General features: G+C 45.4%; 1 protein-coding gene across 2 annotated transcripts in view; it reads right to left on the reverse strand.

Annotated features, from left to right (window-relative positions):
* Window positions 1-25,367, reverse strand: part of LOC139060175 (serine-rich adhesin for platelets-like) — an 841,896-nt gene that overhangs the window by 796,801 nt on the left and 19,728 nt on the right. For both annotated transcript variants that reach the window (XM_070539104.1, XM_070539103.1), the window contains exon 2: window positions 9,196-9,520. The gene's annotated coding sequence lies outside the window, so the exon portion shown is untranslated. The remainder of the gene's footprint in view (window positions 1-9,195; window positions 9,521-25,367) is intronic.

The raw sequence follows: 25,367 nt of genomic DNA on the forward strand, positions 1-25,367 counted from the left end.
CACAGACAGACGGGCAGCATAGACAGACACAGTGCAATTGCTGCCACACCAGCGTGCGTGTGTATGGATTACACGACGCGCTGGCGCCAGCCTCGATGGCTCAGCACCTATGTTTTGTTGCTTAGCACGATGTTATGGGTTCGAGCCCCGATGCTGTTTCGGGACATAAAGAAGACCGAAGAAAATTAGATTGAGCTGTATTTGTAAATCACGCTGTTTACAAACGGTGTTCGCGAAAGGCTACCAAGTCAACCCTCTGGAACAGCACAAGTTAGAATAGCTTATAAATATAAAGAACTGGGCAGCTGGCACCAGTTTCACCGAGCAGTTGGAAATGTTTGACAAGTAAGTTTTACTGCTAAGTGTAACAACAATAAAGCTGCAAACAGACGCTCTACACGATGGGACACGTTCCCTGTAACCTAACACATTCAGAACCTGTGCCTATACTATAATATGCGACAAAATACATTTTTGTCCCTTGACTAACTTTGCTGGGCTCATGAACACACTGCTAGCCGAAGCGAGTACGAAATATGTATCTACAATATCAGAATAGCGACTCTTACCGCTAGAAGAGAAATAGAAAGCGAGAAAAACAAAAAGCAAAATAGAAAAGCTGGCGGCGATCCCGTCTTTGCGTTTTTGCAGCATCTCGTCGTAACTTCATGTGTTTTGACGGATTACGTGCTGTAATTAGAGTTCATTAGTTAATTTTTATCAGTAAAAATGGACCATGTGGTGTTCTAGAGGAGCGAACGAGTGAATTTAGCCAGCTCCGAGAACTTTTCCTGCACTTCATCGGACAAAATACAAGAAGAAACGATGACATTCGTGACGTCCCAGTCACGTATAGGCGTGAGATTTCAGCACAGAATTCAAACAAAGAAGCTTTGGCCTTCGGTTGCCACCGCAGTAATCAAGCTATTAACGCTGAAATAAGAAAAAAAAAGTGTTTTGAAAGAATACGTTATCTTTGCGAAACGATTTAGTGTCCTCTTCGCTGTCCCGAAGGTATGTAGCCGAGTTTCAAATGCAATTTCTTTTGTAAAGAAATATCATTTCTTGTCTTTTGTCGAATTAGACGTGTGATTTATTAGCGAATAATTTGTACGAAAAATTTATACTCCTGCGCTGTCTCTTTGAAAAGATGTGGCGACACTAGTAGCCCTTAATTATCTCTCGAAAACCAAGACTGATATCACTTTTTTCATATGTAACAGAAATCTATTGGAATTTTGTTGCGTTATCTTCCTTTTCACCGTTTATGCAAGGTTCAAACAAGTAGCGATGGGCTAAAATAATTGTCAGCATGTTTCCATTTGTGATAAACCATCTCTGACCTAGGGGGCGCGGTATACTTTGGTAACATGTTGGTTGCGCTTTCCAGGCTTGTCGCATTGTTGCAAAAAAAAATTAAAAAACTGAATTGCAGTTATTTGTTGTGTGTAGGCGCTTTAGTATCTGAAACAAAGTGAAATATAAATTCTGAGGTCTCACGTGCCAGAACCACGACGTGATTACGAGGAGCGTCGCAGCGGGGGACTCCGGATTCATTTCGACCATCTGGGGTTCTTTAACGTGCACCCAACGCACGCTAAAGGGCGCATCTTGCATGCCCCCCCCCCCCCCCCTTTTTGTAAGTGCTACCGGTCCTCGCGGGATTCGATCCCGCGTCCTCGGGCTTTGCGTCGCAATGCCAAAGCCACTACGTCGCCACGGCGGGTCGCTTTAGTTTTCTCAGTAACTACAGTGTGGCGAAGTTAAGAGTGCAAAGACGAGGCAAAAATGTTTTTTCGGGATGATACACGAGAGTTTATGTGCTTCAATTAACCGGTGACAAAAGTAGTTCAGGAAGTGCGTTGAAACTTGGTAATTATTAAAGTATGGGGTTTTACGTGCCAAAACCACTGTTCTGATTATGAGGCACGCCTTAGTGGAGGACTCCGGAAATTTCTCCAGCCATGGTATCTTTAACGTCCACCTAAATCCAAGTACACGGGTGTTTTCGCATTTCGCCTCCATCGAAATGCGGTCGCCGGGCCCGGGATTCGATCTCGTGACCTCGTACTCAGCAGCCCAACACTATGGCCACTGAGCAACCAGGGCGGGGAAGCTTGGTAATTATTGTGGAGGGTGCCTGCCCTATTCTGGGTTTGAAGCGCTTCGCTGTAAGGAAACAATCATAGATCTTGGAATTGTGTCAAAGGGTGTCTAGCACTGAATCAGTGCTTCAACGGTACGAATGGGTAAACCGCAACCAAGGATATCTACGTGAGCCTTTCGACTCAAGTTTGCCATATCTGACATCCTATGTCATTTCACCAATGCCAAGATAGGCACACTTTATTTACTAAAAGCACTTAGCACAGACCCTGCTCTTTACACATTGAAAATTTGTCTTACAATTCACCAGCCGTACAATGCGAATGCATTTTATTCCAGCACCAATGCTGCAAAACAAGCTAAAAGAAGTTTAGGTTCCCCATGGGCAAAATTAAACAAAAACAAGAATCAGGCGGAGAGAACCTACACATTTTTGAATTTCAGCTCTCCTGAATGGTATTTGTGAGCACTGGAAGCATTTCCTTCTTTATTTTTTAAGAATATCAGAACCAATTATTTTAGCGTTCTTTTCAATTGGGGACTCGCCGTAACATTCTCCCTAATAAACATTATTAAATAAGACTTTGATCACTTATTTCTTGCGTAGTTGTGCCTGTAATGAATTTCCAACAGTAAAATGTTAAGGCACCCTTTAATATTACTTCATTTTATAAAAAGGCGTACCTATCAGAGGAACATGCTTTTTTTGTGATTTCACTTTACGTTCAAATAATTTTTCAGATCTCGTTAGTTTCGGTTCACTTCGCAGGTCAATGTCGCTCCTCTGTGACCGCCAAAATTGGTTTGGTTAAGCTGAGATAAGTTTAAGCTGAAAGTGCGGGGGTCAGACCCACATTTGTGAACTATCTTTTTTCTATTTTTTTTGTTGACAGAAATATGTTCTCTGTAAAGTAAACTAATAGTCTGAGTTCCTACTCTTCTAAAAAATATTGTATTTTCCGAATATGGCGTCATGCCTTTTAAAGTCCATATTAGGTGGTGAAAAAATGTCTGACAAAGTTTTGTTTATAAGAAGGCTATGAGTGGAGATCTTGTTTACTCTTTTTAGCTCACTCAGCCCTAAAATTTTCGAATCTTTAGTACTTATTGTGTTATGCTACTTTTTTAGTTATTGATTTCATGCGATACTTGTAACCGTCGTCATTTTAATGTGATTAATCTCTTATTTTCATTTCGATAAATCAAGAAAGATCACTTGAGCTGCAGCGCCCTTTAGCACAACTTTCATGACACCACCACGAACGCCGAACGCTGACTTCGTAAATAAGAGGAGGGCAGGAAATCCTCGCATTCGTGTACGAACCGTTTCTCCGTAGTTTCGTCAAGTAGAACTCGGGGGTGGACTTATATTCGAGAACATACGGCAAATTAAACTTAATTTATGGGTGCCGCTTGGCACTGCAGCAACGTTATATCTTATTCACATCAATCACGATTGTATGAAAAAAATGGAAACGTCTGGGGGCCACTGGTATCCCGCACGCGAAGAGATCGACATCTTCAAGTTAGAACAGTTTCTTTTTTCTTGCCTATTTGATAGTTCACTTCCATGCGCAATGACTTCTATCACTTTACTTTTAACGGGCCCGGTCTCCAAGGAAGGTCACAGAGGCGACCTACGTACACGTGCCAACACACTTGAAAAACTTTCTCACAGTTAGGCCATGGAGCCAACCGCCTGCAGTTTTTTTCCCCAAAACCACAAGGATGTAAATGAACGGAACAGTGGATCCCACAACGTCGACATTTCCACACCACCACGGCGGAGACCCTAGTTGTAGCCGCGCCAAAGACGACGCGTTTTCCCGTTTAAATCACTCAACCTAGTTTCAGACCTTTTTTAATACTACCATATTTCTTTGGCTGGTGTGTCGGGTTTTCGCTGCAAAGGTTCATGCTGACCTGTCACCACTCCTGCCTCAGCCCATAAATCACCTGCTTCGCGCACTGTGAGGACAGGTTTTGCTTTTCCTTTTCTGGTTTGTTTCGCAACCAGAATTCGGTTTTACGCTCTCTCTCTCTTTCTCAGTATGTCTCATTCTATTCCCCTGCACCCTCTCCTTGTGTTTTGCATAGCCAGCAGATGCATCACATTTAGGCGCTCGCGCAAGGGCGCGTGAAGTCGTGCGCATCGCACGCAACCGCAGCGCCGTTCCCCTGAAATATATCCCGGTTATAGGGAAACGTTACGATAACACTCTTTGCTCTCGCGCGTGATACTGGCTCCACCCGTCATCCCTGTTGCCGACCAACAGGCGTTCTTGGTGGATCCCGTGGCACGCCAAGCGAAAGAAAGGATATTCAGCAATTTAACAAAGCCTGCCGTTGTTCTGACCAAGACAGACGCCTCGGTGTGCGAGCATACAGACCGGAAAATTTGCATGAATGCCTCCCCCCTTCGTCAAAAAAAAAATACTTGGTACAGAGAAATTTTTAGGCCCGGCCGGCATTTCGGTTCTCCCCAACCAACGCTTCCCAATAACACTAGCGCCGTGTCTTTCAAATTCTTTTGTTTCGCCCACCCAGAACCTTTCCTCGCGACGAAGCCCTATCTACATGTGCGCTTTCATCTGGAACAGAAGCGTGCTTTCGTGAATTACGGTTTTCTGTTGACGCGGTATACTTTTCATTTAGTTACCGAAGCTACAGCGCTAAGTTTAGCGCCTGAGGAATTCCAAGTATGTTCGATATTTGCATTTCACACGTCGGAAAGGCATCCTGGAGGGACGCCAACAAGACCGACTTTCGCATTTGATAGCGGAATTGTGTGCTCTCACGTCGCGACGAGAGGACAGAGACAATCAAAAACAAAACAAAAAAGGAAAAGAAAGGAGGCCATTATACACTTTATCGACGAAAGCAAAGAGAAACCTAGTCAGAATGGAGATCTTGCGGAAGCGAAAACACGCTGCAATCGTTTGCTGCATCATATCAAAGAGCCATGTACGTAACGATGTGCTGTCTGCATAAATATTAGAGCATTCCGCAAGATAGACTCACGCCAGCGGCAACGTCGTCCATACAGCGTGCTTCGAGTGTTGCTCGCGTACAACGCTGGATAGTCGCGGTCAAACGTTCGTAAAAATCCAACGTGCCGAGAATGCGAGGCGAAGTTTTTATTCCAGGTTAGGACACATCGAGAAAATGACCATTTCAGACTGCGACCAAATGGTAATGCATATGGTAGGGCGTCAAAAGAAACGAAGGAATACGATTGGTTACGCGTATCAGAGATGTGAACCATAAAAACTTTTCGGAATGAGGCAATGAAAAGAGAGAGAGAGAGAGAGAGAAGTTTGCTTTTGCCATCGCAGAAATATTTAAGGTCCGTTATCAATTCAAAACACCCTCTGTGATGATGCAGTGCAGCCGGCGTGAACGCAACAAATACTTCCCTGAAGCCATGATGCTTCTGATGACTCCGTACAAACGCAACGCCATTTGAAAATTATAGGCCCAAAGAAGCGCATAGTGAGTTTACTTTGTCCAATTTGCTAAAAACCGAGAAAGATTTTGTTGCGTTCAGTTTAACGGCCACCGAAATGGAAACGACGACGCGTCTCTGTACCTGTGTGCTTCCATATAACATCTCTGGCGGAGGTTCTGGTTGCATAAATGCAACCGAGCATTTTGAGATATTATCGAGAGTGCTGCTTCAGAAGCTGCGTTGTCTAGTTTTTCAACGAACAAGGTCAATGCATTGCAAGGAGCTTGGAGGTTGGTCATCGATGTCAAGAAGTTTTGCGCAGTAGTTTCCTGCGCAAATCACTTCCACGTAACCATATAAATATTTCTTCAATTCAGCACCGAGTCAGTTTTGTGCTCCTCTTCAATGTGAGGCACAGTTGGCAGGAGAACGACGGATGGCCACGTTGTGCCCACCGCTAAGCATATTCCCCACGATCTTCCCGCCGAGCCACGTGAGTACTGGGGTTATTAAACAGCAACTTCCGCGAGTAGAACACTGTTATGACGCCCCCTCATCCAACCAACCCCTCCACTTCCGCCTCCGACTACCACAACAAGAGGGAGAATAATATATTAGAATTATAACCCTGGGCATTTTCGGGCAACTAGGAGCTAAGTGCACTTCCGCATAAAGCATTCAGAGGCGCAGCTCAAAGCCCTTCGCACAATGCAGCCGTACCTTATGGAGCTCACATATGAAAGACGCGCACAGCGAAACCGCGAGCAGGAGCGGGACGAACAAAGCATACAGGTCGGACCTCCTGCGGCGGCGCGAGCCTGACCCTGTAAATGAAGCAGTCAAAATTACGCTGCTCTGACCGGAGCCGCGCGATGATTACTGCGTGATCAGCTTCTCCGCACGCACAGACGCCTTGCGGGGAGCCATGCCATTCGGCACGAAAGGAGACGAAGGCCGAGCGCGCAGTTTCTTACCACATGGGGACCACGTGCGTAATCGCGCTCTTTCGAGGGAGAGAAAGAGAGAGCGTAAAATGGGCTCAGTGAATATAAGGCACCTACAGTGGTGAGACGGCTGTAGCATACACTGCGCGTAAGCAGATTCTTCAGAAGATGCGGGTAGGATCGTCAAGTGAGAACTTTGATGCGGGAATGTTATGAGGATTTCCTCTGAAAGTGAAGGGTAGCAGTTCTCACGAGTTACGTTAAAAAGAGAAGACATTAATATTTTTGAACCACAAAAGACAGTGCGAACGTCACGTCGGGATGGTTTGGTTTGTTGTGCCTGGTTTTACTCGTCTTGCTGTTCTCTCAATTGTTTTTTCGGTTGAAAAGGATACTTTATTAGGGGACAATACCACAAGTTAAATCTGGATTTGTCTAAGCGTCGGAAGCAATTATGTCATGGGCAACGTCAAGGACTTATTCATATCATTGATGGCGTAGGATCTCGGCGGGCACACAAAGCTGACAAATAATCTTACCTGGCAGTGTTTGCTAGCACATTCAACATCAACAGATTTCTTTCATTAGCCTGCCAAACAAGATTTTGGCGTCTGCAAAAGGCACCGTCAATTTCTTTATTTCTTTTGTGGTATTTCTTACAGCGCACGAATTACTCCTTCGGATAACATAAAAGAACAAACGGGTAGTCAGTCTCTTCCACTTACGCGGTGCCGCAGACAGATAAAGCTTCGTTTCATCCTTGAGACACGGTGGTCAAGCAGCGGTGAAACTTCATAAAAGCACTAAAATTATGGCAAGGTTCAACAGTTTACCAATATAAAGCGCCACTCTGGACGAAATTTAATTCGATCGTATAAATCATTGTTTGACGATGATTTCGCTGGGACGAGTTGGTGAGGAAATTGTAGATTCGAATTCTCGCTCTGTATAGCATAGCCCGCGCCATTCCCGGTCTCTGCAAGAAGCGCCATCAGCATCTTCTCAATGACTTCGATAGCGTCGCTAAAGTGCTGCGCAATCTATGACAGAAAGAACGCTGCTATATACATGTGACCTATTTCTGATTTAACGATTGCAAGCTATGAAAAGTTATAGAGCTATACTCTGTAGTTTGTATTAGTGGCCGCTTAAAACTCGTTACTGCAGATGCACGATTCGAAATCTTAAGGCTAATATAACGCGATGTGTTTCACAATCAATGACCATTAATACTTTCTTCAACAGCTAAAACGCGTCACTATAGTAGTATAAATAAATGAGTTGAGTGTGGCAATCAATTAAGTTTGCCTTTCAAACCAAATAAAGCAAATAACTATTTTGTGCACCACGAATATTCGCAAACTCCAGAGCGTGCAAGCCCAAGCACTCAGGACTTGTCTCGGTCTTCCCAAAACTACGTCATCGATTGCGACAGTGGCCATAGCCAGAGACGCTCCTTTGACTGTATACATTGATACAGATGTCCTGAGAGCGCACATCCGACACCTGACTCGGATTCCCTCACACCATCTTGCTTGCTTGCCAGCACAGAGGCCACATTCAACTTTTGCTAAAACTATTGTAAGACATCAGTCGCACTTGCCATCAGAATTTACGCCCGCTACACGATTGTCAGATCCATTGTGGTGTCTGCACCGGCCGCAAGTTGAACTGACAATTCCAGGAATCAGAATGAAAGCTGGAGCGCCATTGCAAGCCTTGAAACAAGCAACTTTGGAGCACATTCACAACGTGCACAGATTCCGCCAACATGTGTACACAGATGGTTCAGTAAAACTCAACAGCTCTGCTGCTGCAGTCAGCAGAATGCCGCCCCCTACCGCTCTGTAGTGTACGCGCTTTGTTCGTGCTTGTCTCCCTTTCTTCCTATCTCCCCCTTCTACTCTGTTTCTCTTTTTATCGCTCTTAACCCTTCCCCCTGAGCAGGGTAGCCAACCGGAACTACCTCTGGTTAACGTCCCTGCCTTTCTCTGCATTATTTTCTCTCTCTCTCTCTCTCTTGTGCGTTTTCCTTGTATATTTTGTATCTCCCTTATGTTACGAAGCAACAGCAGCCAAATATAATTCTTGCCGTCGATAGTGCAAGCGCATTTGATCAAATCAAGTGAGTTGCATTTATTCTAAAGTCAATATTTTGATTTCAGATAAGTTTCAGTTGCTTCCAAATGCTCGATGCGTGCGCTTAACACAGGTGATAAATGTACGCCGGGGCCTCAGCTGTTGTAGGCACGAATAACCAAATGAGTTGCGCGGAAACCTGGAATGTTGTCTATGTTTCACGAAAAAGAAAGGAAGTTGTCATCGACCTAAAGAATAGCTAGAACTCACTACCGAAACCCGTACAGACCCCTCAAAACCAGTATGTGTTCAACTTCTCCCGCGAGAAAAATGCGGGCTTTATTTTTTATGCTGCGGACTTGAAATTGATGTTGGCATCATCAACGACCTGAATCAAAGCTGAGTTATGTAATGTTTCATTTCTCGCAAATTTGATTTCTGCCTTTGTTTTCTGTTTCGTTCTTTTTGCTTATATGTTAAATTGCTTAGTTCCTGGCATTAACTTTTGATCATTGGAATGGCAGAGTTTTCAGGGGCATATTTGCGCATGAATGAACTTATTAGAGACGAATAACAAAATACCGCAGGCATAAAAAGAAAGTAATTGCGCCTACTAACCTTCGTCGACGATGGCTCCAGCACCCGGCGTCAAATCCGCATGGATGAAGAGTGGATGCTGCTACGACGGGCCCTGCGGTCGGTCCGGCGGGAAGCACAGGTGCACAAGGGGGAGCGAGCCGTCACAACACCAGCACACAACAACAACACTGCCGCACACGCGAAGTTGGACACAGATGGACGAAGAGCGTCACCAACGCTGGCGTGTGGAGGCTTCAACAAATCCAGGGAAGCCGAAGAGCGCCCGACGTCGCAGCATCCCTCGTGGAACACCGAGAGCAGGATGACCGGCCGGCGACGGCGACCAACCGCGCGTGCCGGGCCCCTGAAAGGGAGAGGGCGAGGGATGAGCAGGAGAAAAAAAGAAAAGGAGGTGAGACCTTGCTCGACGCTGAGGAAGGGATGCGAGGACGATGCGGGGAGAAAGCGCCGGAGTTAGGGAAGGATGGCTTGGGACGCCGGGGAAATGAGGATTGGGAAAGGGCCGTCCCCGAAACGGAAGGAGGAGAGGACGGAGGCCGAAGAGCAAAGGGTTGCTTTGCTAACGCCTTCTTTCTACTCCACGTTTCTTCACAGTTGGTTCTCTCCCGTCTCCTTTCTACCGCTCTCGCCCTCCTTATTTCGCTCTAGTTTCTTCGTCGACGCGAAGTGTGAGGGTCACGTGACGTGAGTCGCGACGCGCATGTGGGTGCGCTTCGGCGGCGGTGACAAGGCGCCATCTGCCGACGTGGTTGGGAAGGTGAGCGATTCGCGGCTGGCTTATTTGGCGGCTCGCGTGCACTCCGACAGTTTCAGAGGCAGCGTTGCTGTGTCTAGACGTAGTAGCTGTTTAGATAAATTGCTGAAGAGCCGCTATCAGATTTCCGTGATTGGTACAATATTTCGTTCTTGTTCTTTTGTTTTGCTTTTCTTTTTTTTCGCTTACTCAACGTAGCGAACAGTCTCCGCCTGAAGAAAGCGTGGGAAGCTCCCTGTTTGTTCCGTGGGAGGAAAGAATGCTTTTGTGAGGAGAATAGCAGAATGGTGATACAACAAACGACAGGACAGTGTGGTGCTGTATTCAGTTACCGTGTTTGCGCGATTTTAACGCTGGTACACTTTTGAACATTGCAGAAGGCTCATCCAAAAGTAATAAAAATCGCAATCGACGGGCGCAATGAGTCGGATGCCCAAGCCGTTTCCTTTTATTACTTTTCGGTTTCCAAGTATTGGGAGGGTCTGACTTGCTGGGCATTTCTACATGACTCGTATAGAATGTAAGTTGGACACAGTACTTTAAAAATAGAAGTGACTAGAAGAAATCAAGCTGTCTGGTTCGATTGAAGAATACATTCACGCAAGACAATTATTTCTCCAAAAGTCATGGTAAAATAATGAACCACTTTAATTACTGCGCGCGCTGTTCGTCACACGAAAACCGTAGCGTACAATCCCCGCCTTTCTTGTTTCAGCGGAAAAAGCTTATAGATGGGTTATAATTTCTCTCTGGTCTGCGTCATATCTCTCAGCGCTTTCCTTCGTTAGAAAGCGCTCGAATAACGACGGCATCAGCCAGGAGCATATCGCAGTAGACCAATCGCTGGACTGGCTTGCAGAGCTGTAACCAATGGCCGCTGCTGCAATGAATGGAGGCGTGAGACCCGGTGGCTGTGCCGGTAACGATCAAGAAGGAATGCCCGCTCCCAGTTAGCCACGATCAACGACTCCGTGCATAATCACGCATCAAATGTGCGTCTGCTATTTTTCTCATGGCCAACCTGAACCTAAGGAAGAAAAGAGGAATAAGGTAAGGATGGAAGGTCAACGAGGCGCTCCGCCCCCTTCCAATTGGCTTGCTAGAGAGAAGTGGTTCTTGTTGGGAACGGGTAAAGTTGGCACTGTCTTCTACAGCCTTTTTGGGAGCACGACTCAGCGCCATCAGGATGGAGGAGAGCGTGGGAACAGTTTGCTACCCTACGCGGGGAGTGGTGATGTATAAATTGAAGAATAAAAATCATTGTAACAGCTCTTGAGGAAGCAGGGTTCAGCACCAACACAGTGTAGGGAAAAATGTGGGAGAGGTTTGCTACTCTACCTGGCGGCAACGAATTGAGGGAGAAAATAGAGAGGGGGGCAGAGAAGGGCATGCAGGACAGAGAGTGAGGCGGAGGGAGCGATCGAGAGGGGGAAGTACTAGTATTGCGCGTATATGGTCAGTCCAAGACGCCTGCAATCTGTCACCGAGGCCAGTCAGTTCCAGAAATGGTAACAATGCCCGCGTTGCTTTGTGAGCTTGTGACACACGCCGAGCATAAGCTCCACACGTACTTTGCACTCTGTGCCACACTTCAAGTTCTCCTCTAACACACACACGCAAAAAAGAACGTAACTAGGGCCGCGAGGCGCTGGATACTCAAGAACGCCTGATTGCGCTTATTCGAAAACTGTTTAATGTGGCGAGCCGTGACGTGACAGTTGAAGACAACGAAGAGGCATCTGAGCATGGGGCGACAGTTGGTGCGTTATGTTCAGCGCGCATGATGGAATAATAATTATATATATATATATATATATATATATATATATATATATATATATATATATATATATATATATATATATATATATATATATATATATATATATATATATTTCGCGGTGGCACGCTTGGCCTAAAAAACCTCTGCGAAGCGCTGCAGAGATAACCACCCTCAAAATGTGTTAAGCATCCAGTGGCAAACAGACGTTGATCTTACCCTTGCGCTAATGCTGAAGTGGCGTGCATAACACAATGGCTGCGTGGCACACAGACATTTTGAGGCCAGGAACATAATTACGTAACAACTATTTTCATTTTCCAATCACCAGCAGCGATAGTCCAGAGGCTATGGCGCTGCGATGCTGAGAACGATGTTGTGGGTTCACGCCCTGCCATAGCGGCCGCATTTTGGAGAGGGCGGAATACAAAAACTCCCGTGCCTTAGATTCAGGTGCACATTAAAGAGCCTCAGGTGATTAAAATTAATCAAGAGGTTAGGCGTGCCTCTACCCAGAGCCGTGGCTATGGTACATAACGCCACAACTCTTTTCCAAATTGTCTCTTCTCGTTCATTCCAGCCTCTGATAACGCCGCGCCTTCGTTATAGTATTGTCCACATTGACTACTCGCTGGGATGGGCAATAAGAAATAAATACGGGCAGGTTAAAAGAATCCTGCCATAATAAGGCCCTAGCATATATCTACTTTTGTACGAATAGCATCTACAGCTTCCAAGTCTACCTTTTTTAAAATCATTGATCGCCTTCATTTTAGCTGAATTCGCTTCCTCACTTGAAGGTGTTCCACGGTAAATATTGTGTAGTATCCGAAACAATATAAAAAAAATTGTGTTTAAATTATTACGACTGGATTACAAACGTTTTCGTCAGATCTAGCCATTCCTCCTGGAATGGCTTAATAATTGCTTAAATGCTGGAATAAAAAAAAAGTATACCTATATTTCTCGATTTAGGAAAGCATGCTCTTCAAAATCCACTTCAAAATTAAGGGTGCAAACCCACCAGCTCCTCCCATATGGAGGCGATGTGTTTTTCCTAGCGTTTAGTATAATCGCTATCGAAGTAGCAGGTATTGTGCGTTTATTACAAATCGCAAACGTACGCGAAATGAACTGCGTCTCGGACTGCTTCAAGACAGCGCGCAGGCCTCGTTAGCGCTCGGCGAAACAGAGCGAAGTCAAGCAGGTCCCGATCGGTCCGAGGCGGTTCGAAATTAACTTGCCTGTTAAACTTTTTCTTTTTTTTTCAAATTAGGAGCCCTCGCGTAAGGGCGGCACAGAATCGAAAGTTTCATTCTTTGTTCGCTCGCTTCCTCGCTAATTTCGCGATGCACTCGAGAGCCCCGCAACTTCCGGAAGCTTCATTATGCCGTCTGACACTGGCCTCAAATCTCGCCGGCGCTGCTGGGAATCATCTTCTCGTTGAGGCCGTTTCGCCCGCAGGCAATCTTAAGAATCACGTTTAGCGAGTCTCGGCAAAGAAGAAAAAAAAAGAGGAGAAAGCACACCGTGAGTTAGTTACTTTCCGACAATATTTTCCCATTCTCTTCGTGGTTTGTCCAAACCATTTGCTCGACACAGCAAACCTTGCACATTCTTGTTCCCCACGACGAAGATAGCTTTTGAGCTGGCTGTTATAATACTGTGCGCTCAGAGAAAAGCGTTAGTAGTCGGATTTCAACGAACAAATATTCACGCCGTGAGAGAAGAAATCGCACCATGGACGAGGGGGCGAGAATGACAACTTATTCGGATAGGAGAAGTTACAGCGAAGTAACCCTGTGACTAAGTCTGCGACGAAGGCTTGTGTTATTTATTTATTTATTTATTTATTTATTTATTTATTTATATGCTACTCTCAACGCCTTTGCGGCGTTAAAAAAGGAGTAGTACTACAAGTTGAAAATGGCAGTCTTGAATTGACGATGGAAGCGGGGAGGTGATTCCATGCGGATGATGTCCTCGGCACGTAGGAGTGGAAGTACATGTTGGCCTGCCAGAACGGCACTTGAACTTCAAAGTTATGGTCCACGCGAGAAGATAGGTAACAAGGTGGCAAGAACAATGTGCGTTTCAGTTCAGGATTCGTCAAAAAATATTTCATGAAAGAGACATAGGCGGGCCTGCTTCCTTCTGGTAGGAAGTTTAGGAAGGTCTAGAGAAGTTTTTATTGAAGTAATACTGGCGGTGTGAGAATCATTAGCAAGAATGAACCGAGCCGAACAATTTTCAATAGCTTCTAGTGCGTTTACAAGTGTATTGGAATATGGATCGCAGATTGAAGAAGCGTACTCTAGTTTCGACCTGACTAAAGTTTTATAAAGAAGGTTTAAGGAAACAGGAGCCAAAGCAAAGTTACGTCTAAAAAAACCAAGCGTGTGATTCACATTGCTAACGACGTAGTTATTACGAGTATTCCTGATATATTGTTATCAATGTGGACACCTGCGTATTTTTAAGTATTGACTGATGACAAATGAAAATTAGTAATAGAATAAACAGGCATAGTACAGTGAGCAGCTCTTCGGGAAATCCTCATTATTCTGCATTTGTTCACATTGAATTTCATGGACCAAAGTGAACACCCAGAGGTAATGCTGTTAAGGTCAGATTGAAGTTGAGAAGAATCATGAAGGTTAGATATTACGCGGTAGAGCACACAGTCATCGGTAAATAGCCTAATCATTGATTTATTGCAGGTGGGAAGGTCCTTAATGTAAATTAGAAACAATAGGGGTCCGAGGACGGAGCCTTGCGGTACACCGAATGGGACAGAACAATTGCGCAAGTTATGACCGTTAGCACTTACATGCTGGGTTCTGTTATACATTAAGCATTCATACGCTGCAATAAATTGGAATCAATATTCAGTACACTTAGTTTAAGCAAAAGCAAACGGTGACAAACGACGTCGAAGGCTTTCAGGAAATCAAGGAAAATACAGTCCATAATAGAAACAACGCAAGATGCCGAAAATATGTCGTTAGTAAAGAGAAGTAGTTGAGTTTCACATGAATAGTGTTTTAGAAACCATGCTGACTGTTGCGAAATATGTTATTTTGTTCGATAAATGAAATTACATTACAATAGGTAACGTGTTCCAGAAGCTTACATGGGATACTAGTCAAAGTGATGTTTCTGTAATGATGAGTCACCTGGTTTATGCACACGAATCTCTCTTCCCCGCCTTCCAATCGCTTGGACATTGAAACATGTTGCAATCAGTGGGAAAAAAGCTGCGAAAAAATGATCGAGCAATATATGGCAGTCTGCTTCAGGAATTGAGGAGCGATTCCATCCATGCAAGGTGCTGATGTTTTCATATTAAGTAAGAGATTAGAAAGCCCTTATTGATCAATATAAATACGTTCTATGAAATTGAAGTCCAGAATCAGTTAGAATTGGTAAGTGGTTAGCGTTGTCAGTATAAAACGTGTTTATAAAAGCGTCCTGCAAGGCTTCACAGCACCTGTCATTTGTAATCGCTGAACCAAGTTCATTACAAAGTTCAACTGCACAGATCTTTTTAGTAAATACGAGCGGTTCTGCTTGAAACAACGAAGTTTTGGCGACATATTTCCTGCTGCGAATAGCATCCATATGTTTTATAATGTCCACGCATCTTTTAATTAATATTCACTAAGGAAACACTACTATACCTGTAAAATTATGTACAGTAATATACACTATAAAATTGATATGCTAATTATGTAACGGGATGGGCGAACGGACGAATAGAGGCATATTTCCCGGACGTGAAGTCAGATGTGTCAAGCACATTAATTTAAACTCGGGCTTAAAAGGAGACCTGCCGCTATTCGACAGGCGCGAACCACAAGTTGACAGCTTAAGTTCACATACGCAATTAGCGCGCTTTAGAGTGCGGAGCGTGAAAATGGTGCTTAGGTGCATCTTATAGTTGCCCTTGAATGTCATGTCACGGCTTGTCACATCGCCAACGGCTGACATTCTTTCTTGCTTTCTTTTTTTAACAGGCAATGATTGCCCGATAGTACGGTTTTGGAAAACTTGTCAGGCATAGGCTATGTGACGAGTCACATGACCTGCGTAGAAAGGAGCAATTGGAGTGTAACGAGCAGAGAACATGGATTGTACGGAAATGCAAACTCAGCTGGGACTGGATGGGCACTTCGCACATTGCACGAAGAAATGGGTGTGGGAAGCGCACCTACAATCCCCCACTCCCCTTCACACCCAAAAATAAGTCAGAGGTGGCTTGTCTCACCGTTCCCGTCATTTTTGTGCTCTGCAACTCTTCGTAAAGTTGGCAGTGGAGGCAACAGGGCAGAGTGCTAAACATGCCCCAACGTCCATAAATGCATAGAACTTAAAAGGCTAGACATAAAGGGAGTTCACTGCACGGACAATGTGGCGACATCAAAATTTACCTTCTGAAAGCTGTTCATTTCTTCCTTATCTAGGAAAACGATGATCATATAACCTGTCGAACATTGCATTCCAGTGATTCAATCGACCTCTCCATGTAAAGCATGTCGTCTTCGAGAATGAAAACCGCAGAGCGCAAGAACCGCTCGTACCCTGGCGACAGGCGCCAATAAACTAAGTCCTTCTGATCCTTTTTCAATCACGACAAAGTGTGCCCGGAGAAAATTGCTTGCAAGACACCGAGGAACTCGGGTCTTTTCCCTTCAGTTCTGAGAAACATTTCTTTTTGCCTTCGGCGATTCCTTCCCCCCTGCCCCGTTTAGGGTCTTGTTCAGAGGAAGCTCTCGAAAGAAACTTTGCCGAATAAAAAGGCATGGCTTCTACAGCCAAGACAGCAAAGCGCGATCTGCTTCTTTGTTTGGGCCCCCCTTCGCTCACGCTTCCATTCGTGGATAGAAAGAACCACGACGACGGTGGCAAACCCGGGCACAGTATGGGGACAGAGCGCCCCACAAAGGAGCCAACATGGTCCCTTGTTCGTTGGCTGAAACCGCGGATCCGTCTCTTTTTTTTTTCCCTGTATCCTTCTGCGTTAGTGTAATTGTTCTTCTTCTTGCACTGCACTGCTCTTTCCGGAATAGTTCACCGTCCCAATGGTTGTATGCAGACTCCTGTAGCCGTCGGGTCTCGCTCCTCTTTCTGTGGGCTTTGTATTTTCTCCTTTATTCAGGCTGGTAAAGGCGTTGCCTTCAGCCTTTGCGTTAACGCTGCTTTCTTTTCTAGCAAGCAGTATTTCAACCGGCTTCCACGTACTCCTAAAAGTTAGTAATGCGGAGCATACTCTAACATAGCCCGTACTTAGATGCCAATCTCTAAGCCACTGTCCTCGATGTGGCGCGCACCGGCTGTCGCTAGCGGCCGCGTTGGCACGCCTTGACGACAGGCAACTTTCAGAACAGACAATCTTGGAATGCCGACATGAACTCTCGCGACGCCGAAAGTCGGTCAAGGCTTTGGTGACCTTTTTACGTGGCAATGGCCTATTAGAAAGAGTGTACTGTTCCCGTGTTTTTTTTTCACGCTTTATTTTTGTCCCCATTCTTTCCGTATTTACTTCCCCTTTCCTTTCCTCTAGTGAAGGGTAGCAAACCGGAGGTTTTAACTATGGTTAACCTCCCTACCTTTCTCTAATTTGCATCTTTCTCTCTCTCTCCCCCCTCTCTCTCTCTAAGCCAGCAAGGTGGAAGACTTCTCGCGTGATATCGGAACTCTCCTCTCAATTTTCCCACCTGCTTCCCTAGTGCAGGGTAGCCAAGCGAACAGAGTCCTGGTTAAACCCCTACCTTTTATTTATGTTGTCCACCGCCATCTCCATCTACCTCTTTCTCCGTTACGCTACACATAGATAGATAGAATAAACTTTAATGTCCAACGGAAAAGGTGATCTACCCACCCCCCGACACACAGGTCAGGGGGCGAGTGCCACCGCCTCAGATGCAGGCTGGGAGGTCTTGGGTCCCAGCAGCCTCTTCAGCCAGTTGGACGAGCCGGAGCTGGAGCTCAGAGTCCGAGCTGCGCAGCAGGGTCTCCCAGGTCTCTCTACTTCCTATTTTATGTGTAGCGTTCCCGGGGGAACGCTACACATAAAAAACTTAGCTGACTCTTCAAGCCATCCGCAACGAACGAGCTGCAATGGCGGAGAGGGTTGTTATTGGCGCGCTCAGTTGATATGTGGCAATACATGTGGATTCAATGAGGCCTAAACAGAATGTTGTGGTGTATAATGTGGATCCTGCATGTCTTACGTTGAGAGTCAATGAAACAGTACACACTATTTAGTAACACGTATCGATGTATGGTTGTTTCGAACGCTGCGAACATCACGCAGTTATACGTAAAGCACAGCGGGAAGTGAAAGCACTTTTCGCCGCACGGTGAGGACTTTTCACCGTACTTCCCACCACATATGTTGCGCGCTAGAATGATGGGGACGCACATTTGGTGGGACATTCAAAACTTTAGTTGAATCAATGAGTGGGTGTGTGTGCGTGTGTGTGTATCGGTTCACCTTGTTGATGGTGTTCACCTTATTCAGTGTGTATTAACATCGCAATGGACGGACACGAGAAGGAACACATACTACAGACAGGCGCTGAACGCATGCGTCTGCTACTCGTACGTGTTCCTTTTTGCGTTCGTCCTTAGCGCTGTTAAAACGCTGCCGAAGATTTAAGAGCCAAGACTCAGACTATGATACCAATAGAGAACACTTATTTTCTCTTACTCTCTCTCGTTATAAATTTTACAGACACGAAAAGCAGCACGGGAGGAGAAGAAGAAAGGCGGCTAGACGCTCGCCTGCTACTGTCTTTCCGGCTACATTTTGCACTCTTTTCTTTTCCTAAGCAGCATAGATCTGACCTGCATTTCCTGGATGCACTGAGCATTGGGTGGCAAGGCCTCATGTAACGACTCTTCCTTCGACGGCCGTACGGTCCTTCTCTACAGCGTGAGCTCACCCTCGACTCCATCCGAGTGCGTCCAGTTAGGTCACGTGACGCCGGATCGTTAAACGGTGTAGTGAAGTGGCCTTACTGCCAGTCGAACACCCAGCCGTCCGGCTACGACTTCCTTCTTTCGTCCACTCGAACGCAAAGCACCATAAAATCTCGACGCCTACACAGAAGGGGCTCGCTCGCGTCGAACGGTTCTTGCATCGCGACGACAGCGGAGATATGGGGCCTTCTTAGGCCTTGATTGCTAGGCAAGTGCAGGAGACACGGACTTGAGATCGATAAGCTCAGTGCGCCTTCTGTGGATAAACGAAAACGTATAGATAGACGGCGTGACTTATGGGCTCATGGATCCAATACAGCACGAATTCCCAGCAACAGCATAGCATTCGCAAATCAACGAAAAGACAATATTATACATTTTGAATGCATTCCCCGCACAAAAAAGAGCCAAATTGGCGAAAACGTCACGAATTGGTGGTGCACTATAACATTAGTAACACTATACGTTTTCCGGGTCTCTTTTTTGTTCCTGTTGTTACGGTTGCGCTGTACAGCTTCGAAAGTGCTTCACCAAATAGTCAAAGCAACAATTTTGCTCATTTGAAGCAGACATTGGGCTTTAATTGTCTGCGCAAAGAAGTAATTATTAGCTGCTGCACAAATAAAAGGGTTTCAGAAGTGCAAAGTGTTTAGTACGGTTCCGCGTCCTTTTAGTAACGCAGCGTACGAGCTTACCACAATTACCAGGAGGCCGTAACTATTCATAAACTTTCTCTTTTTATAACGTGCACTTTTTTTCACAAAATTCACACGCGTATATGAGCTGGAGGCCCAATTCCTGACCTTCACTTTCAACGTATGTCAGATTGGAGGTGAAAATTACCTTTAACACATGTTCTTGTTCCTGGAGCGTCGGCATAAGATTGCACAGACCACTAGGCCCAATGTGCAGCTTTGGTAAGCCCGTGTCTGGAGTGCCCTTCGATCAAGGTACTTACGACTATTTACTAAGCTAATAGGCAGTAGGTTTAGCCAACTACAGCATCCAAGTATAGCCAAGCTAGAATGTTGTCAAATATGCTTTAAATCTGGCTAGTTGGTGAAGCTCCAACTCATTGCGCTAGCGTAAGGAAACGCAAATAGCAGGACGAACACGGGGGAATTTCATTGAACTGGCAAAGCGCGAGAATCTTGTGTTCCTGTAACCACCCTTGCGTCTCGTCTGGGGGATTTCGCGGACGTACCATTCATTACATGTCCCAAACAATCCGGCTACCTTCTGTTAAAGGCCTAAGACTCCGCTGCAAACAACCAAATGCTGAAGAATATAAAGGATGGAAGCGGGGAAGTCGGGGGCGGCACCACCAACGAGCCTATATGATGGCCTTCGCCAGACCAGGCCTCATTTACAACAGGGTCGCTTCCATGCGGAGTCGTAGATACAAGCGACGCTGTGCCCTTGACGCAAGCTATATGACCTCTCAGCGAGCGATGATATCCCCGCGATGCAATCGAAGGGGGTCTCTGTTTACAAATCAGCGTCCGGGAGGGACGGCGAGGCACCGAGCCCTCGAGATCAAAGCACGCACGAGGGGTGGCGAGGGGGGGCAAGGCAGCGTGGCCGAAAGAATATTCGATCGCGTCGCCTTCCACGACGGCGCGAAGAGATTGTTTGCTCGCGCCCAGGGCGCACCAGACCTGTATTTGACGTTCAGAGAAAACACTTGCTCCGAGTGTGAGCGAAGCCCGGGAATAGCTTTCTTCGCGTGACTCCGTGTATCATACACAATATAGAGACCCGAGCACTCTCCCTCCCCCCCCCCATTCCCTCCTTCAATACCCTCCCCTTACCCAAGCCCTTTCGTTCTGACGGGTTCTTTCCTTATAACAGCTTGATTTTTGTCACTTGTAACGTTTCATGAGCTATGTGCCATTTCTTCTCTTTCGGCTCGAAAGTATGTATATCATACACACGCCTTCGAAGCCCCTTCCTTTATTTACAATTCTGTGTATTTCTTTCATTCTATTTCGCGTATAGCGTTTCGCTTGTAATATTCCATTCTTCACTGTCGCTTCAATCGCTTTTACTCTTTCTTAGGGAGCTCGCCACCATGGAGGCTCCTTGAAAGCAGGCGAATATTGGGTTCAAACGCAGAGCCGGGCGTCCATAGATCTGTGCAGTACGCTGCGAAAGCTCGAGCCTGCGTTAGCTGACGGTGGGTCGGATGTACGACGAGCCTCTTCTCGGTCTGTGATGGCTCACGATTGTCCGGTGATTGCGGTGCTGTCGCTCAATCGCACTGGCCCACTGCGCTTGGTATGACGTCGACCAATCACGAGTCGATGGCTTGACGAGGTCTAATATAATTCAGTTATATAGCGGAAGTAGGATATACTACCGGCCGAATTAAAACGCTAATGAGCCAAAAATAATATTTGAGATCACTGTGCACGTGTGATTACTTCACAGTGAGATGTGCTATTACTTAGTATCCGGTTTCTGAATATCCTGTATATATTTCTGAGCAATGCATTTGAAGGTGAACCACGTCAATATCACGGACGCTGGCAAACGCGCAGGCGAAAGATTGTTTTAATCGATATTGCTTTCTCGCCTTTTAATTTATATTGACTGCAAACACACTGAATACTTGAACGGATAACCCCAAGACTTCTTACGACTGATTAGAAGGGCGTGAATCTTCAGTGAGGCTTGAAATTACCCAGCCTACACAATGAGCATAAAATGTCTACACCACAATTGTTGTAAGTAAAAGAAAAGAAGCGAATATCGACACAGAGCACAAAAAATAGGGTATGCTAAACATCGTGTCAATTTTTCTTGCTCGTACTAGAAAAGAACTACCCCACAATTTTACGACAAAAACACAGGTAGAATAGTATGGCGCAAATTAAACACTGATTATATGAAAGTGAACTTCTACCCTGGGCAAGCGTGTTGCGGCATAGTTTTACCGAAGCAGGGACCCTATAACGTAAAACTATTCCAATCTGTTCTTACTGCGATCTCCTGACGTCAAACTTACGTAACCTAGGACTCAAGCATGGGGCGGTAGCCCGCAGCGTTCTAAAAACCTAATCAAACTCACTTCTCGTTTATAGGAAGTAACGTTTGTTTGCCTTCAAAGCGAACAACATTGTCTACATTGAGCGGATTTTCTTATCTAATTACCTGACAGGAGGCTAGGAGCAGGTCAAGTGGAAAGTATTTCGATGGGACCGAGCCAGCGCCGGATGAGGAGGGTGGTGCTTGCGTCTGCGATTGGTCCGCTTCCCCTTACTTAGCTCACGTGGCTAGTCGAAAATCGCGGCGGCGTGCCACGGTAGGTGAAGAATGCCGTTAAGCCGGATCCTCCACAAAAAAAGAGTTGGCAGAGCGATATTGTATACGTGCCGGAAGAACTCGATAAGGTTATACCACCACGCACACATTTTTTATTATACACAAATGAATCCATGCTATCCAGCAGTTGGCTAATGCCCCTGTGGCAGCCTTCTTCTATTCATCTCCTATTTCATCTTGTAGTCTCCGGCAACTCAGAAAAAAAATCAGTTTTGTTTGCATATTAATGCATCTTTAAGGGGTACACGTCACTTTGACGCGGTGAGCTTTAGAGGTTTTGTGATGTGACGTGGCAGACAGACGAAGTAGGCGCAGCTCGAAAACTTCTGACCAAAAGCAGAGGGCTAATGACAAATAGGCGCCAAACCGGAAATAATTTTTTGTTTAATCAAATCAGGCATAAGCAGTGTGTACACATCATATCAGGATGGGGAGATGTCGAGGTTTTCGTGACGTCGCGTGACAGACAGGTAAAGTGGGTGTGAAAAAGACGGAGACATCCCATAACAAAGAGAGGACGGATAAAACCAACCTTGATTGGCGACGCCACATATCTAGGCTAGCCTTCACCAAAAAATTTTATAAAGCACCCTTCGAAGTTCCAGCTATCTTACTAGTTCATCGCTTGTGCAGCCGCACAAACCATCCCAGGGCAGTTTACCCTCGCCTAGAGCAAACTACCACTCACCTTACCTCCTTTCTTGTGACGAGCGCATGGAACTAGAGTCATCTACTTACAATAGCCGTGCACCACCCCGATCAACATCAATTCAAGGCGGCACAGGAATCGCACTTTCTCTTTAATTAAAACCCATCCCTCATGTGATACCCCAACTGGGGCCTTTGAGGTATAATAAATGAGATAAATGAAACACACAAACGAGATAAAATATTAAATTAATAAATTCTGGGGTTTTACGTGCCAAAACCACTTTTTGATTATGAGGCACGCCGTAGTGGAGGACTCCGGAAATTTCGACCGCCTGGGGTTCTTTAACGTGCACCTAAATCTAAGTACACGGGTGTTTTCGCATTTCGCCCCCATCGAAATGCGGCCGCCGTGGCCGGGATTCGATCCCGCGACCTCGTGCTCAGCAGCCCAACACCATAGCCACTGAGCAAGCACGCCGGGTGAGATAAAATATCAACATTCTAATGAATAAAAGACAAAAAAAGCTAACACAGTGTTAACATAAAGTTCAAATTAGCCCGTTGGACTGCCCAGCAAGTAATCATCTTATTCAAGGTATACCTAGAAAAACGAGGGAGAGAGAGAGAGAGAGAGAGAGAGAGAGAGAGAGAAACAAGACAGGATAGTCCATCACTTGCACGGCCGGTTCCCTACCGTATACAAAGAGAGAATCAGAATTTTCAATCGCAAGGTGAAAGTGAAAGTTTATTTTCTTTTCAACGAAAAGAGGGCGCCAAGACAAACGGCAAGAGCCCGACAAGGTCCCGGTCACCCGTAAAACAGCTGGCATTGTGCACAAGCACTTCACAACAAATACACAATGAATTTCTCAAGCATTGTAAAAACATGAAGCAGTAAGTTAAAATGCACAAAATGTGTACAAGAAAATAATAAATTGAATACACAACTTATCGTATGAGCGGTATAAAGATACAATATCTTTAAAAAAACATATAAGTCCTAAAACACAGAAACAATATCACACAGCTTACATGTGCGTTATAGAAAAAAACATTTGAAACGTAAAATAAATACAAATAAATACAAAGTATGTCGACTAAATAAATATATCATTCCGTTTGTTCCAATAGGTATTTTTTAATTGTACATTTAAAACGTTTTTGTGGAAGGTAATATTCAGTTTCAAAGGGAAAGTTATTTATTACCGTGGGAACCTGGTAGCTTAGTGTTTGCTTGCCATAATTGGTGCGTATGATAGGAACAAGCTTTCGTTTCGTCCGAAATGCATAACGGCTGCTGGAATTATCTGGACAAGAAAAGAACAATCTATGATAATGAAGGTGCCGCTTATTATTATATACTATATTATCTTAGTGAGCAAACAAAGAGAATCTTGTTACAGTGTATAGGGGCAGGATGAGATGTCACTGTTTCGCGATGGTGATGAAGGAAATAAGGAATCTAAAGACGGAAACACAAAACGCCAGGCTATAGTGAAAAGCGCTGCGAGTATGAGTCGCAACGTCTGTTTCTGTTGGGTGTTGCGCTACTCCAATATAAAGCCATGAACCAGGAAACTTGTTGCACACTTCATCTCTCTCTACCTCCCATAATGCACGATATTCTGTCGCACCTCAGCTTAATGTCTATTGAAGGCAAGAGAAAGTCGGGAGAAACAACAATTTTTATCACGACATATTAACGGGAAATATAACTCCTAGCGCATATGACTTCACTCGTCATCCTCTGCTACGCTGCTATAATCATCATTTCGTCTCCCTTTCTTTTCCCCCGCTATATCAGCACGCCGAGCAGCAGGCCACAGCTTAACGCATCGGGAAGACTTCTAGGCAAGCTTTCGGGGGAGCTACTGTACTCACATAGTAAATAACAGCGCGAAAAACACCCGCTGTATCTCATGTACCTTGGATCTTGCATTCCCCCTATGGATGCCTTCTTTGTAGAGACTGTTAGCTTCTCAATAATTTCTGCCGGTTATTTCCGTGTAATAATGCGGAGCCCCAGAAAAAGCCCACGCTGGTGGCTTAACACACTCGGACAGAATGTAGGCAGCGATATCATTCGTTCGTGGTAACCAAACTCCGTTTGGGTTTACAAAGTAACAGGAACTAACTTTGGCCTCACAATTTCTCTTCTTTTTTTTTGTGAGCTGCTCCCTTGCCGTATTGTCGCATACGAAACTACACCTGGCCCTATATAGGGTAAGTCTGTCGCACCCGCAAAATGCAGCGTGTACAAGTCAAAACATACACTGCAATACAGTTATGCGGCTCCTACATGACGTGTCCGCAGAATAGCACTCCGCGCTAGGCTTCCGCCGTTTAAACCGACGCAAGGGCTACGGCCCCAACGACGCTGCTGCATCCTTTTAACGCACACAGAAGCGCAACACCCCTCGCTGCTCTATGCGACCTAAAGAATTGAAAGGATAACGCTGTTGATCCTGGAGACTCTTGAAAAGCGCTTACCTCGAAACCACGCTTGCCCATCTCCGTTTTGGTTTGACCTTTATTTATCTTTCATCTTTTTTCTCAGCCCAACTGGGCAAAAGCTTCGTCCCGTCGCTTTTTGGTGGAGCCAATAGGATAGTCGATATTTGTGTGTGTGTGTGTGTGCGCGCGCGCGTGTGTGTGTGTGTGCGTGCGTGAGTGTCTGCGTGTGCGTGTATGTGTGCA

Source organism: Dermacentor albipictus, chromosome 5 (genome assembly GCF_038994185.2).
Source record: "Dermacentor albipictus isolate Rhodes 1998 colony chromosome 5, USDA_Dalb.pri_finalv2, whole genome shotgun sequence".
Lineage (NCBI taxonomy): Eukaryota > Metazoa > Arthropoda > Arachnida > Ixodida > Ixodidae > Dermacentor > Dermacentor albipictus.